We start from the raw sequence: 17,167 nt of genomic DNA, 5'->3' as shown, positions 1-17,167 counted from the left end.
ATTTGTGGGAGTTGGCTAGCTTAATAATGACTTGTTAATTTTATGGACCTGATAAAGCCATATTCAAACATTTGGGAAAGCCAATTAGGGTCCCTGTCATCATCATCATCTAAATTATCAGCAACATATGAACCATCATCATAATTTATCAAGAGGCCAGGAAATGGGTGTTTCTTTTCATATACTCTGAGAGTACTCCCAAAGTGCTCTTTCCAATCAAGCTAAATAAAGACATTATCACCTTCGTCTAATTCATCAGGATCAAGAATAATGGCTGTAACAAGTTTCTTAAAACATTTGAACCATAGGTCAAAAGACCTAAACATAGCCTTGCTCCTCAGAATATGAGATTGTATATCTGATGGCAAGTTGGCAAAAACACTTCTTATCATAGATTGGGTCTTAAGACTTAATCTAGCATAATCAGTGCCCATTATAGTCATTTTATCCTTTGAATGGATGTCCTCTTTGCCAAAGAGTTGACTAATGTAGGGATCATTTGTAATATTTGGATAGTTAACATGGCTTCTGAAAGCCTCATCTTCTGAAACAAGAATATTTCCTGGAATAAAGTTTGAAACAAGGTCATTTTCCGAAGCAAGGATTTTTTCTGAAACAAGGTTAGTATAGTGGCTTATGTAAGCTTCATTCTGAGCAGTAAGATTAACAAGGTGGATTTCGAGAGCTAGGAGGGTTTTTTCAAACAGGGAACGATGGTTTCTAGTAAAAGCAGTGTAAAGATTATCAAGAATATATTTTATGGAATCTAGTAATTCACTATAGACTCCATTATGAAATTGTAAGGATCTGGATAAGACTTCCTGTAAAGCAATTATCATATCACCACTGGAATATGTCATTTTAGCTGGGACATATCCCTGAAGGGATGTTGATCCACTGGGTTTTACCTTAGAAGATGAGCCTTCATGCATTTCAAAAGGTCCCACTGGGAGTCTTTTGTTTTGAGAATAGTCTTGTGTAGAAGCTTTTCCCTTGTTTTTCTTCTCCATAATAATCCACTTACTAGTGGTATAAATATGAATATTATTATTATTATTATCCCACTTATTAGTGGTATTTATCCACGCATCATTGTCCGATTCCTGCAAAGAATCATTGATAATGTTAGGATAATTGATAGTATTTAACATTTTGGTACTATGAAAATTATTTTTAAAATCATCAATGAAATATTGGCAAGAACTCATCACTAGTTCTTGAATAAGTTCATTCATGGGAGAGTCTTTCTTATAAGACAGATTATCAATGTCAATTTCAAATTTTGAAGCAAATTTGAATTTTACTTTCTGTCTAAAAGGATCAGTAGTAATTCCATCATGTTCAACAAGAAAAAGATATAAAGCATTTATAAATGGCAAACCAAGAATCACTTTATCAGTCATGTTTTTAACAAGAACAGAAGGAATCTTGAAACATACATTATCATGGCACACATGAACATTATTCAATTCATACTTAATTTTCATCTGAGAACCATTAGCAGAAATCAATCTTTCAGTAGATTTTTCAAAATATTTTGAAGGAATCAGTCCTTCTTGGATACAGTTCGTATCCGCACCAAAATCAATCATAGCAATAACAGTGAAATGATAATTAGGAGAAACAACAATTTTAACTTTTGTAAACCGTTTTGGAGGAAGTATTTTATTAACAAGAGCAAGTTGAGGATCAGTGAAAGTATCAGGAATACCTTTATCAGAAAGAAGAGCCTGTTGACTGGATTCATCTCCATCTTTGTGCTCATCATGTTCACTATCAAGGTTTTTATCAGATTGTTGTTTATCAAGGTTTTTATCAACTTTTAACATTATCAGGTCTTGTTTAAGATTATTGTTATCATTTTTAATATTTTTAAAATCATGTTTTAATTCGCTTATTTCTTGTTTAACAATATTAATTTCATGTTGTAAATCATTAACAGTTAAATCTTTGGATTTCTTTTTATTAAATCTTTCTAAAGTTTCTTCAAAGCTTATAGTTGATTTTAGTTTTTTATCAGTTTCATCTTTTACCAAATTTTTCTTGAACTTATCTAAATATTCTTTTTGTAATTCAGGATTTTGAATTTGATTTATCAGTTGAATTATTAATTTTTTATTCTCTTCACTTTTAGTGAGGGTTTTAACAGATTTAATAACATTGCAACAAAAATCTCTACAACCAAGTTTAATATTAGGAGAATCAGAAGAATCATCAACAGACTGATAGCAAGAATCAGAAGAAGAAAAATCATCTTCCAAAGAATCAAACGAGTTGTTTGATTCAAGGATTCTGAATAATTCTTCTTGCACATTATCATCAATATTTAACATGTTGAACATGTTTTTCAACTTACCAGGTTTTTCTTTACAGTCTTTACTAAAGTGTCTAGGTTTACCACAGTTAAAACATTTACCTTTATTTGATCTTTGTTTAACATGTTTCTTTTTAGCATAAAAATCATTAGGTTTAACAAAGTTGGTTCTGTATCTATTATGTTTTTTATGGCTGTAATTTTTGTGAATTTTATCATGTTTTTTCCCTTTTTGTCTGGAAGGAGCAATAGGGGGCAAACTATATTGTTCACAGAAATTACCCATTTCATATTTAGCTTTTCTTTTATTTTTTTTAATTGGTGTTTTAACAGTTTTTCATCATTGCATATATTAATGCCAAGTTTTTTAATAGTGCTTAAAATATCACCATAAGTCAAATTATCATAATCAATAGAATCATTTTTACCAATTAACTCTTGTTTTACCTTATGAGCAAAGATAGGAGACAGACCGTCAATAAACTTTTCTTTCCAATAAGGCTTGAAACAGTCTTTCCGATGCATTACTCTGGAAAGGAAAACATCTTGGTACCATTTGTAATCAGACATAGTAGGACATCTCAAATTATTTAGCAAATCAAAAATTCGAGATGAAATATTAGATGGAGTACCAACAAAATGTTTAATAATAGTATAAATCAAGGTATTAACACCATTAGGAATACCTCGACCAATACTTTCATAAAAAATAGGCAAACCTTCATCATTCTTTTTAACAGCATGTTTAATAAATTCTCTGGAATCTTCTGTGAGATATGAATCCCACCATCCGCGAAGAGTACCAGAAAAACCAGTAGCAAGAAGGTCAACAATTTCAGGGTGATCAAGATTATGGTTATTAACATAAGCAATTCCAACCATAGACATATGACCCATTTTATTAATGATTTCTTGTATAGACAAACCATCAATATTCCATTCATAAATCTTATCAATAGAAACAGAAATTGAGTTTGAAAAGGTCTTTCTTCAAACTGTATATCAGGAGGAGTAGGTTTTGAATACCAATTTTTTGTAAGAAACATAGGTTTGGAATTTCCAATAAATCTTTTAATTTCTAGTAAATCATCATCAAAAATCTTTTTTGCAAAAACAGAAGATACAGTATCAGAATCTGTACTTTCATCAGAAACAATTTCTTTTCCATTTCTTGAAATAGTGCAGGCTATACTTCGAGAAGTACCCTCAGTTTTAACTTTTAAATCAGAAAGCATTTTTTCAACAATTTCAAGAGTTTTAGATTGGGAGGTTTTGAACTTGAAATTTTTATCATGATTGGGTAAACTAATCAAAGGTTCTTCAGTCTTGACAGAAACATGTTTTTCATAAATAAATTTTTCAACAGAAGCAGTTTTGTCAATAATTTTTTCTTCAATACGGTCAAGCTATTGACCAATAATATGCAAAGATTCATTAGTAAAATTGTTTTGTTCAATAAGACTAACAATATGTGTTTTATCATCAGCAATTTTGAAAGGAGAGGCCTTTACTTCCTCTTTAGTCACTTCATCCTTCTTAGTAGTTATCAAAATTGGCTCAAGAGGAGGATGACTAGACCTAATAATGGTTTTATCTATTTTAACAAAATTTGATTTTTTTTTTCACATTTAAATGTTGTTTTGAAACCTCATCTTTTGAAACATAATGGTTTTCAAGAAAATCAAAAAACAAAATATGTTTTTTCAATTGATTCATCTTTTCCAACCATTTTCTCTTAACACGGTCTTTTTCAGTCTGAGCAAAATTATTTTGGAAATATTTTCTTTTAGGTCTTTTTTTTGAAAGCATAAACTCATTGTACAAAGAATCCCAATCAATTTCAAAATCATCATTTAATATAGTTAAAACTCTTAATTGATTTTGGTAAACAGAAGGATTTTCAATAGGGGTAGAATCAAAGTCTGATGGAATAACAGAAACAGAGTCTTCTTCATCATCAACAGAAACATTGCCATGAGGAGAGGAAGATTCAGCTTTAGTAGAATAGAAAGGAGTGCTAACTTGTGAGTTACTGCTGGAAACTCCTTTTAGCTTTAAACCAGTGGGTTTTTCAAGACTTTTTTACAAAAAATCATTGAGATCTTGATTTCTTTTTGAAATATTTTTAGATCCAGCAAAGGAATGCCTTCCTTCGTTGATCCTTAATGGTTGGTTATTTTGAAAACTTATTTTAATAGTACCATTAAGATATTGTTGAATACGAGTAAGATCAAGTTCATCAAAAATAGGTTTAACAAGAGGAGATTCTTGTTCCAACAACCATTCAGTGGGAAGCTTAACGTCTTGCCATTGAATCATTTTTGGAACTTGAATATTAGCATCAGGAGTTGAACATTGAATTAACATAGTTTTACCAGAAGGTTCTCTGTGATTTATAGCACCAGGATTTAATTGAGTACCCAACAATCTATAATAAATGTGGTAAATCAAAGCAAAAGGCTTACTATCTTCTTCCATGATATAACCAGATGAAGCAATATTTAAAGTTAAGGCTTTAACAATATTAGGATCATCCAAGGCTAGAGTAAGATCAGGATAACAATTAAAATAAATAGGACCATCATACAAAGAAGTAGTAATCATACCAAGAATGCTATCTTTAAAATTTTTAAATCTAGCATCACATAAACACATGAGAACAGAAGCATTAATACCCTTGCGAGTGAGTGGTTTAATAGAACTTGAACCATACCAATATGTAAATAACTGAGTTTTTTAGCAATGAACTCATTAATATTTCTTTTAGAAAACAAGCAACATTTTTCATGAACTCTAGAAATAGAAAATGTTTGTTCAACAGTTCTCACTTTGTAAATGGGATAGAAAGTAGTTTCAACAAAACTAGTCTTATAAATAGATTTAGTATCAACATTAGGAATATTCCATTTCCGGAAATCAAGGATCTCATGTTCTTCAACAATGTGATCTTCTTCATTTTACGATAGCTGGAGGACAACCAGTCCTAGAGCTGACAAAGGAGTTGGATCTCCACAACTTATCCATAATATCCTAGGTTCAACACTCAATTATTATGTTTTTCTCACAACCGTTGCATTTCGTAACACATACCCTAACCAACCTTATACCTCTCATGCCCTACACGCCTTCTCTTGGCTCAAACGGGCCTTACAATTCGGTTCTAGGAATTCACTTTACGACTAAGGTGGCGCCAACGATGGTAAGAAGGGAACACAACAACAGAGTATCAAAAGTTTGGGTAGACACGTGTATATATATATATATATATATATATAACTTAATAATATATGGTCACACATCAAATGAACCTATTTAAAATTAAGGAATAATGCTATTTACAATTCACATCATTCTAAAGTTAAAGAGCATGCTTATCATATTCTATGGTAGAATAGAGTCAAATGAAAGGTTGATTATGTTATGGATTACTTTGAAGAATGATGTCATTAAAAAGAAAAACAGTTAATAAGAATGATAGTATATTACATTACTTTGGATTGGGTGTGTAGGGTCTCGATTTGGAGTCCAAGCCCAAAATGTATGGGTCTTGGTCCAATAAGCCTAGTGCAATGAATTTGTAAAGAGTGGGTCGAAGAACGGGGTTTTAATAAGTTGGACAACGGCTAGTATGGGAATAAAAGACAATTAAGCACGAATAAGTGATATTGACATCAATGGACTTTCAATCCGAGGAGACCATAGTTCTTGTATATTCATCATCGTTAAACTCTTTTAGATAATTGTGATTGCTACAGTGTTTTATATCCCCCTTCCCCGATCCCCATCTCATGGGGATCTCTCCCATTATATAGCCCTATTTGGGCTATCTTGATCCTACACTTGTTGATCATCTGAGTTTCCACTTGAGTGCCTGTTCCATCAGACACTCCCCTTTAGTCTTCTGTGAGTTGAGGTAGCCAAGGCAACACTGTTCAGAGGTCCTCTCCACATAAATGCGACCAGAAAAGTAGCTGCAATGCATTTAATGTGGTGGTAGCAGCTTTTCTTTAGATATTTTGTATTTCCTTCTTCCCCGTATGTTCATGTGGCACATTCCTATCTCTAGGGCCTTTTGGAGGGGCCCTCTAATTGTTAGAGTTATGCGTTTGAGCTACTTCCGTCACGTCCGAGGAGGTGTTCCTCCTTGGACCATCTCTCACATGTTCCCTATTTATGAGACCTTAATCGGGAGTCCCTTTAGTAAGCTTTTTCCTCTCCTCGGACTTGTCAATTGCCCCAGATGAAACCCAAAGCCCAATACACGATTTTGGGCCTTCATCCCCTCAGGGTGGTTTTCTAAGTTTTTTAAAAGTAAAATAAATTGAAAAACTCAAAATAAACATTTCAATTTATTTTCCTTTGTTAGTTGATGTGGTGTCATTATTTTAAGGTTTTTGTTAGAAGATTATTGACATAGTATAATTAGGATTAAAAGAACTTTAAAGAATCTTAATCCTGCGAATTCAGAGTATGATGTATTACAAAAGATATCGATATTGGAATTTTGGGAAGAAGATATTCCTATTTTATTTTATCTTATTTTTCCCTCAAATTTAAGGTCAAAGAGAGTTTTGCCTATAAAATTAGTGGTCTACCACTCACTTATTTAACTTATTACAAGCAATCTAGAACCATTTTTTTTAAGCGTGATCCTAGGAATCTTATAAATTTTGCTACACAATCTTTATAATCCAATGTATCACTAATCATTCAAAAAATCCTAATATTTATTTATTATGATTTTGAAATCTATCCATCATATTTATTACCATTAATAATATTTATATTATCTATACTGTGGCACTCAATATTCTCCCAAAGTTTATGGCCTATGTACAACATCACGTAATTCCCTCTATTTTGTTAAATTTTCCTAGCTAATTCTAGTTAAAACAAGTTATAGATTTTTATAATTCTAGGTAGGAGTATAAGATTAATGAATTCATAGAACCGGCATGTAGAGGTAATAAGAAAACTTCCTTCTCAGACAAAAAAAAAAAAAACAAAAACAAAAAAAACAAAACAAAACAAAACAAAAACAAAAACAAAAAGACTGGAAAGGTAATAAGAAAACTATTTTATCGATCATACTTGCTCCCGTATTGTGCCCAAGCCGAAGGTTTGCTATTCGAACCCATCCCTGGGAGGCTCATAAGCTAGTATAGGATATCTCATATCTCCTAATAGGCCTGTAAAGAGCAAACTTTTGAGGCCTAGACTACTCTGAAGCCCGAAGCCCACTTTAAGTTGTGTGTTTCTGGGATAGGAGTTTGTTAGCCACACCCAAGGTCTGACCCAAAAACAAAACAAAATTAATGGCCAAGCTATTATACAACAATGGTCCCTGTAAAAGTAAAACATTCCAAAGGAGGTATCTGATGAAAGTGTTCCATAAAACTGTCATCTCACAACATGCAGACCCACAAAATTCGGGGTATCACATGTTGTCAGCAGGTGATTTCACACAGAGGTAAAGGAAAATTCAAGGCCTTACCTTTATTGCAAAGAGGCAAAAAAAAAAGTAAAATTATAATTTTAAACAGCAATAAGAAATTTCCTGGTGCAAAATTACTTTTTACCTGATGGCCATTGAGTCCATTGATCAAGCATGATATCATAGAACTCATTTTAAGCAAAATGAGTGGGGAACAAAATAACCAGCATTGTAAATAGCACTTTCCTTGGGATTAAAGTGTGTTGAGGGCTTTTCTTCAGTCTTTGATTATACAACAACTTTATATTAGACTAGAAAATAATAAGCAATTATTAGGTATGGAATTGGCTCAAACAAGCACTAGCAATTGTTGGGTTTTTCAGAGCCTTGGTACCATCATGGTTGTCTCACGTATGATCCAAGCTTCCTTTTGGACACCAGAATAGTAGAAATTATCCTAAACACTTCTTCTAACACTGCATTAAATTTTGCATTTAACTCTATTCTTATAAATTGATTAGAATTCCATAAAGATAGAGCTTCTTCAGATTTTTTTCAATCCAGATTCCACAGAGAGCCATATTTTTTCATTGAGACAGTTTAAGAATGCTCTCATAAACACGTTTCAATAAGCATAGTTGGTGCCATTAAAAGGTAGTGGAATAACAAGAGTGCCTATTCTGATACTGTGCCTATTCTAATACTACTTGTTAGGAGAAAATGTAAACCCTAATTGAATTAATTGATTACCCAAGTTGATTAAATTATTAAATTATCAAATTATGTAATGGTCCAATTTAACGTGTAATGTGCACAATCATACTATAAATTTTAAGTGTAGCGGAAAATAAATTTAGCATGCCGATATAGTCATGATGAAGAAAACCTTGACATAAAAAACCCCAATGGGTAATTTGAAGGCCATCACCAACTTGAAGAGTTCACTATATATATATATATATATATAGTAGAATGGAAGTTACAACAATAAGCAATATATTTTATCCCAAAATGGCGACCTACATTAGAATCTACCAACACTATCTGAGTGTAGCTCCAACCCAACTAGACTCTTCTACCTCATGAATCTCATTAGTGCACAAATATGAAATCCATTTCTAACTCACCAAGCAAGTTTTGATTGTAATTGGTCTTGGTGCAGTTGTCTTTATAGGAAATTTTGATCCTCAATATGCTTCGGAGATGTAGCTTAATACAGAATCTAAGGTACACAAATGTTGTAACAACTTCTCCACTTAGTATTTTGATCTCTTACCATCTCTATGTCACTATACTCCTAATGATGACTAAAATATTTTTTTTATCACTCCATAATCATAGTGTACAAATTTTAAGGCTTACAGGTCAATTTAGGTTCCAAAAAAAAAAAAAAAAAGTGTCTCAATCAATCTAGTGGTGTTGATACTAGTGTCGAGGTTCATTTAAACTTCTTGATCAATTGGGTTGCACTTGAGCCTGCAATCAAGGCAACATATCTTCCTCTTTTCTGAGCTAATTATTGACCTTATTATAATCCTAGTGTTCCACATTGCTTAAATGTAAGTTTAATTATTTGTTTATAAGCTCTTGGGCATTCTTCCATTGCAAATTAGTTTTCAAGGGTGAGTTATATTATGATTATAATGTCCCATATAAGTTTAACTATGTGTTTATAAACTCTTAGGCACTCTCTCCTTATAAGCCGGTTTTCAAGAGTAAGTTCTACTCATGGGTTCCTAACAAACTTATTCACTTGTTTCTTCAAATTAGATCTTTACTTCATCTTAGACACCATAAAATTGGACAACTTAAATACATCAATATACATTTTTACTCAAATTTGCCATCAATTACAATATGTGACCCTAACCATTTTGTATGTTGCCATAGATTACAATGGTTTTTAATACTACTTTAGTTTTAGGGTTATTTTTATGAGTTGGGGGAGTTTTTTGTCGGTAGATATAGGATGTTAAGGTCAAATCATTTTAATCATCTTTTTTTTTTCTCCCTTTATCTTTTTTTTTTTTTTTTTGGGAGATATTTTTAACGCAATCTAACATTTTTAAGTTTGAGAAATTTTCAACTCAATTCAATCTATGATAGCTCTAAAACTAACTCAACCCTTAGGGTTGGATCAAGCTGAATTGGATTGTTAGGTTGAGGTCATTTTGTCATGCTTAACAGTATGTTTTCATTCAATCATTTAAGTCCATTAGTTCGAGAAATTATTGCAATTTATACAATTGAACAAACTATTGAGTATTCAATTTTTATCAAAATTAAATCTCTGAATACTATAATAAATCAAGCTAACAAATTTAAACAAAGTCTCAAATTTAAAAAATAAATGATACAACTATGAGGGGTCCAAGGCTTGAGGAGAATTGGATTAGGGACCAAATTGCTTAACCCACATTCGAGGAGATAAACACACTTCAAAGATTTCACCCACCCAAGGATGGAAGCATAATCAAAGCAAGGGGCCTCTTGTAATGTTCTAGGATTAAGGAAGAAGGGAGGAAGTTTCCTGGAAGGAACAATTTCCTCCTCCACATTAAATGCCTTGCACCAACCTTATCAACTGTATTAATGTGGAAATGACCCTTGAACAGTAACTTTACAACTACTAGCCATTTCCACTACCTTCAGCAAAGTGTTGATGAGACAAGTATCCTTAGGAATGCCTGGAGGCATATAGATGGCAAGGTAGGATACAAAGAAGAGGGATATAAAAGGAGGAGAGTCTCCCAAAAAAAAGGGATGGATATTCTTAATTAGGAAATAGAGAAAAGAGAAAGTGAACAGTGCTTTGTCAAGTGTAGAGTTCAAACTTTATATATAAAAACTAATCCTCGGACCATTCTGAGGAGAACTATTTTTCTCATTATCAACTTATATTCTTCCTTTCTATTGTCTTAAGCTATTCGATCTCTAACATAAACTCAAATTAGAATTGCACTTGAATTATTTGCCCACTCTCTAAAGAAATTTTATTGTTGGGCTTGATTTGAAGAACAAGACATCATCATTCTAAGTGGGCTCGGGCCTTTATTTTCAGAGCACTTACACTAACAAGGTTTTTTTTTTTTTTTTTTTTTTTTTTTTTTTTTTTAACAAGATAGAATTTCTACTCTAACCTAATCTAAATATATATGTGTGTGAAATTCCCTCTTGGAGACTTGAACCTCGGCCCTTATCCCCCCACACCCCACAAACATTTATACTTGTGGAGTGACCATTACACTAAGGATGTGCAGGTGGTTACACTAACAAGTTTGAAATACATATTTTTTTAATAAACTATTGATTTAATTGAGTCGGACTACTTAATTTTAAAAAATAATAATAATTCAACTTAAACTAGACAAAAGCAAACTTCAAAGAAAATTTACAATCCAACTTAATCCCACCCATCAATGGACCAAAAATTACTGTGTGGTTGTGGATTTTTGGAATTGATGGGTTGAATCTACATCTTATTACAATTTGCAAAATGCTAGACGAGGAGACTTCCAATGGGAAATTTCCAAGCTGCATTAATGGGCGTTGTTTATGATGCTACAGAACAAGATGTATGAGAAATCGCGCATTTCCGACCAAAAAAGAAAATGAAATGTCGCATTTATTGAATAGAGTTGGGAATGGGTGCATTTAATTTTGAGCGAGTTGAGTCGTAACTCGTACGACGACGCATTTATGGCTTCAAGGCTCTGTGTTAGTCAAACTTACATATCATCAATCTCCTCAAGTTCTAGGACTTTTGACCAAGAAAAGTTTATAAACCCACTTAAAAGTAGCTAATTGATTTGATAATCCCTTTTGATAAGACCATATAAATAACATAAAAAACAGTTTTTTTTTTTTTGAAGACCATTGATGTTAGCTCTACCCACAAGGGTTCTTTTCCAAAAACTACTAATAAGCTTGTTCATTGAAGAAGCTGAATTAAAAACCTTCCGGATCCCGCTACATCTGGCTTCATTGGATATTATGATGTTAGGGCATTCAAATCCAAAAATGTATTAAAAAGAAAAGAAAAAAAAAAAAGCATTTTGCATTATCAGTGTTTAATATATATATATATATATATATAATATGCTACGGTAGATATTTACTTTTAGATGTTATTGCAGCAAAATGCAAAATTCTCTACAGTAATAGAGCACTGTATTTATGTTATATATATGCAAAATAGATGAACAAAAAATAGGGCACCCAATAAGAATGCTCTTATAAACCTCAAAAAGATAGGAATGCTCTTATAAGTTAATAATCACATTAATTTCTGAATAGTGCTTTTTTAGCTTATAAACTGCGTCCATTTGGTCTTCTAGGTGAGCCCAATAAATGAAATTAAAAGTTTTGCCAATTCGTACCATAAAAAATAATGATAATATAATACACATAGTTTGTGTAAGGGTGCAGTTTGGTTTTTATGCCCAAAAGGTAATAGGATTTAGGCTCAAAGAGCCTAATACAATGAATTTGTAGAGAGTAGATTAGAAAACTAGGCTCTAATGAGTTGGATAACAATTATAGTGGATCTAGACAACAAGAAAACAAAGATAAATTGGTTTTATTCAAATAAAATCGTCATCGGCTCAATCCGAGGAGATTAGTTCTTGTATATAATTCTTTTGAATTTGATTACAAGTCCAGTTCTTGTTACTACAGTGTTTTTCTCCTAATTTTCTGTTCCCCTTGCCTCAGGGTATCCTTTCTCTTTTATATTATCTTCCTTCTTTCATCCCTACTTTCCACGTGTAGACCAGGTTTCTGGCGTTGATCCCTATCCCATCAGCACCTTCCTGAAATATTTGGAAGTAGTCGTAAAACTGAAAATTAATGTTCAGGTATCATTTCTACATTAATGCGGCTAGAGAATTAGCTATAGAACATTCAATGAGGTGGTAGCAGCTTTCTCTTAGAAATTTCATAACTTTCCTTTGTCATGTGCTTTCATGATGTGTATCATTATCAATAGAATCTCCTGGAACGTTGCTCTAAATGGCAGACCACACCTTTTGACATTTGCTTTGCTCAGCCGAGGAGGCATTGCTCCTCGGACCACTTTTCTGGACCCTCATGACCAGACCTCATTTCTTCATTTACTAATGTGGACTTCCACGACAGCATTTACCTGTCCTTGGACTACTAGATGTCCTCGGATTAGGCCCCCAACCCAATTCATATATATATATATGTATATATATATATATGTATATATATATATATATATGTATATATATATATATATATGTATATATATATATATATGTATATATATATATATATTTATATACTACTGGCCCCATCATTCCTACAGATTGCATTGATGATCAAACATGAAACAAGTATATGAATAAACACACAAAAAGAAAATCAAATCAAATAAAAGAATAAGAAAGAGACAAATGTAAACTTGGCAAAAACTTGTATAATGTAGGGCATAATATGAATGGATTAAGGAAAAAAAAAACTTGTATAATGTAGGGCATAATAATCATCATCAAACAAACTTAACCTCGAAAATTTGTATAATTTGACCCTGAAAAAAGTGGAAATTATGGGTAGTTAGAATTGAAGCACGCCATAATATAACGCAGTTCCCGGGGCTAAAATACGAAATAGATTCCACAGGCGTGAGAGCAAAGGCTGGCAAAACTCCACCCGCAGCCCCAACCTCCTAAGTCCCACACTCTCACCCACCATACATTGCTTTGTGGACTCCTGAAACATGCACTTCTTTTAATTAAATACCATATCAAAATGATTCAAATCTCATAATCACCATCTAATAAAGTTAAATGAACATGCATTTTTTTTTTTTTTTTTGTTTTTGAGAAAGATGAACATACATTATTGATTTTAAATTTTTGCTACTTTTCCAAAATGGGGTGTCCATATCAGTCATTAATGGTCAAGTCTTGGACCCTTTGCTGATTGGTATGCAATAATATATAATTAATTATAATAAAATTATTAAGAGGCTTTGATTATATCAATGTAATTGTCTCCTTCTAATGTGACTAAATGCCATTATCCCAATGGGCACCAAACTAAAGTTTACACTAATTAAATGGCTACTTTGTAGGTATAATGGGGTTAGAGATATTCCTAATATAAAAGAGAAAGTGGAAGAAAATCTGTCGTTTTTCTAGTTTAAATTTCAGTGCTTTTTTAGATGCATTCTCTGCCAGTTTCCATTCTCCATTCTTTCTATTCTTCTATTCCCATATGTTCCAGTTCAAACTCCTAAAAAAGATTCCACCCCATGATTCCTTTTATCTCTTACTACTATTATTTTAGATTATGGAATTTTAGAATAGTTTATATAATTTAAAAAATGTTATACTGTAATGACAAAACTATCCAAGATGTTGGATTATTACAACTTGCAAAACTGGATTTGGTATAAAATAATGTCTTCCCTAGAAGACCCCTCTGGCCAGGCTAATAATGTTTTCTTATGAGAAGGAACTTTTAATAGATGACTAATATGAATTAAAAGTGTGAAAGACAAACGAGTGTTGAGGGGTTTTCCTGTTTCATTGAAAGCTTCAAACTCACCAACACAGTGAAATAGTTATTGTTGCTTTGATTTGAAGGAGCAACAAAGTAATGAACCGTTCAAGGGTTAGATGGCAGAGCAAACTTTTTATTAGAAAATGACTACCCACGTTCTTTTTAATTTTTATTTATGAAAATGACTACACGTTAGGTACTTTACCAACTGAATGATCTAATCAAGTTAATGAATATGTAGTTCATATAATTTTATTCTTTTTCACATTTTTGCGCTCCAATAAAAGTGTACAGGTTATTTTGGCATTTGTGCGAAAGCTGAATCAGGTGAAAAAGGTTATGAAACACAAATTTATTTAGTCTCAATTATAAAATGTCACTTGAGCAGTTGTGAAAAAAAAAAAAAAAATTATTTTTAGATATATATCTTCTGGCAAAACTAACAAAGAATATAGATACAGAGTGTGTTTGTATTCAGCTTCTGCGTCCACGTTTAGCGTTTTCTGTGTTTCAGCTGTTTTTTTTTTTTTTTTAGCCACACTTGTTGACTTTTTGTCCGTGAATAGTGCATTTGTGCACTGTTCATGGACCTACAAATTACATTTTTCAGCAACTTTTTCATTAAAAATGGGTCTCACGATACTATTCACACATTTAAAAATTATTTTGCTACAGTGTTTTCAGTTTTCAGTTTCAGCAAAATAAGTTCTATCCAAACACACCCACAGTAAAGAAAAAAGTGTTAAAAGACAGAAATGTTGAGCTATGTGGATTGTGGAGCATGGTTTGTGTTTGATCCAATTTGTGATTCTACCCAACTTTGTAACATTATGATTTTAATAAGATTTTTGTGAGAATAAGTCCATAGAGCGAAGGCTTAGACTTATTGAGCCAAGCCAAAGTGTTTTGATAATTTTTTTTTTTTTTTTTGGCTCATATTAGACCCGTTATTTGGGGTATGTATTTGTCGCTTTAGAATTAGGGTTGTTGTATTATTGTATTATAGATGCATCTTCATTTTTCTCCCTGAAATAGTAAAAATTTCTACAACTCCATCAATATAGGCATATTATTAAAACACATAAATCTTTGTGTCGTGTTACTATTCTTTGCACATTTTTCTATATTTTTATTTTTCACAAGTTCTAGGAATTAAGTTAAAATTCTAACAAGAAGGTCTATGATACCCTAAGAAATAAATCAAAATTCAAAATTGTTAAACTTGAGCAAAAAAAGAAATTATAAACTGTTAACCTCACAAATCAGAGATGCTGTTAGATTCCAATCAGAGCAAAAGACAACAACATTTCCTGCTACGTTTTTGTGACTTTTATTCACTTGTCATTTTAGACTATCATTTTAGGTTAGTGTTTATATTTTTATAGTAGGTTTGGAATTAATTTTGTTATTAAATCTTTTTTGTGTATTTGTCGCAGTTGGTTAAAATATAGTTTTTTAAAATGGGTCATACTAACGAGCAGTGGCGGAGTCAGGATTTCAATTCAGAGGGGGCAAGATTTAAAGACTATTTTTAAAAAGGAAAAAACAAAAACAATTGTATAAGAATTCGTTTAGAACTTGATTTGGACTCATTATTATACTCAGGGTTTTCCATATTTTCAATTAAGTACAAATATATATTTCACATCGAAACAAAAATAACCAATTTATAGTTACAAACAATTAAAGTAAGAGATTAATCTAATTACATAAAATTTAGATATCTAATTTGATTCCTTAAAATTTAGATATCTAATGTTGTATACATGTCTATTGCTTTGATTGCTTTTAAATAATATCTACCATTCAAATTTTTTGTTCTCTATTCTTCAAAGTATTTAAATTTGGGTTTGTAGTAGAAACCTAGACCTAGAGTTTAAAATTGAAATGTCTAAGAGATGGACAAGAGAGAAGATAGTGGAGGTTTAGGGTTTGAAACTATAGTACAATTAAGGACATTAGTTATTTATTTTATTTTTTAATAATTATTTGTATAAAATATTAAAATATAAGACCTACCATCAATTGAAAATTTATGAAATAAAAAAGAAAAGAAAGTTGGGATAAACGTTCCAAGAATGGTAGTGACATGCTTAAATTTGGGACTTGATAAAAGTTTCTTTTTAAAACCAAAATGATGTAGCATGTTTTAACAGTGGCGTCAATCCTTCAATTGCTATGTAACCTTTTTAGCTTTTCTTTTTCAGTAACAGAGCTATTTTGGGGACTGCATTTTGTTTTTTTTCTTTATATCAGAGGGGGCAAACAGGTTAAACATTTAATGGAGTTTTTGCTAACTTCTGCAGTATGTTACTATGAACTTTTTTTGGGTGGAGTCAGAGGGGGCAAGTGCCCCCCCTCGACCCCCCCTGACTCCGCCCCTGCTAACGAGTGCCCTAAGGGCACTCATTAACAATCCATTTTAGGAAAGTTTTGACATCACTTTTATGGAAAATGAAAAAAACTGTCAAAATATTAAAATTTTTTTTTTCCCATAAAAACTTTTTTTAAGTGGATTCTTAACCAGTGCCCTAAGAGCACTCGTTAGTATTTCCCTTTTAAAATAATAAAGTTTTATAAAACAACATTTTTAGGAAAGTTTTGACATCACTTTTATGGGAAATGAAAAAAACTATCAAAACATTAATTGTTTTTTTTTTTCCCCATAAAAACTTTCTTTAACTGAATTCTTAACCAATGCCCTAAGGACACTAGTTAGCATTTTCCTTTTAAAATAATAAAGTTTTATAAAACAACATTTTTACAATAAATCTTAAGTGGCAGGTTGTTATTGTTGAGGTAAAAAAGTAATCTTAGTATTAGGTTCAAATTTGAAACAATAAGAACTAACCACCTTTAATTTGTTGTGAAAATATTATAAAAATAATGTG

This window comes from Quercus robur, chromosome 12 (genome assembly GCF_932294415.1).
Source record: "Quercus robur chromosome 12, dhQueRobu3.1, whole genome shotgun sequence".
NCBI lineage: Eukaryota > Viridiplantae > Streptophyta > Magnoliopsida > Fagales > Fagaceae > Quercus > Quercus robur.
Note: the sequence above shows the minus strand (reverse complement) of the source record.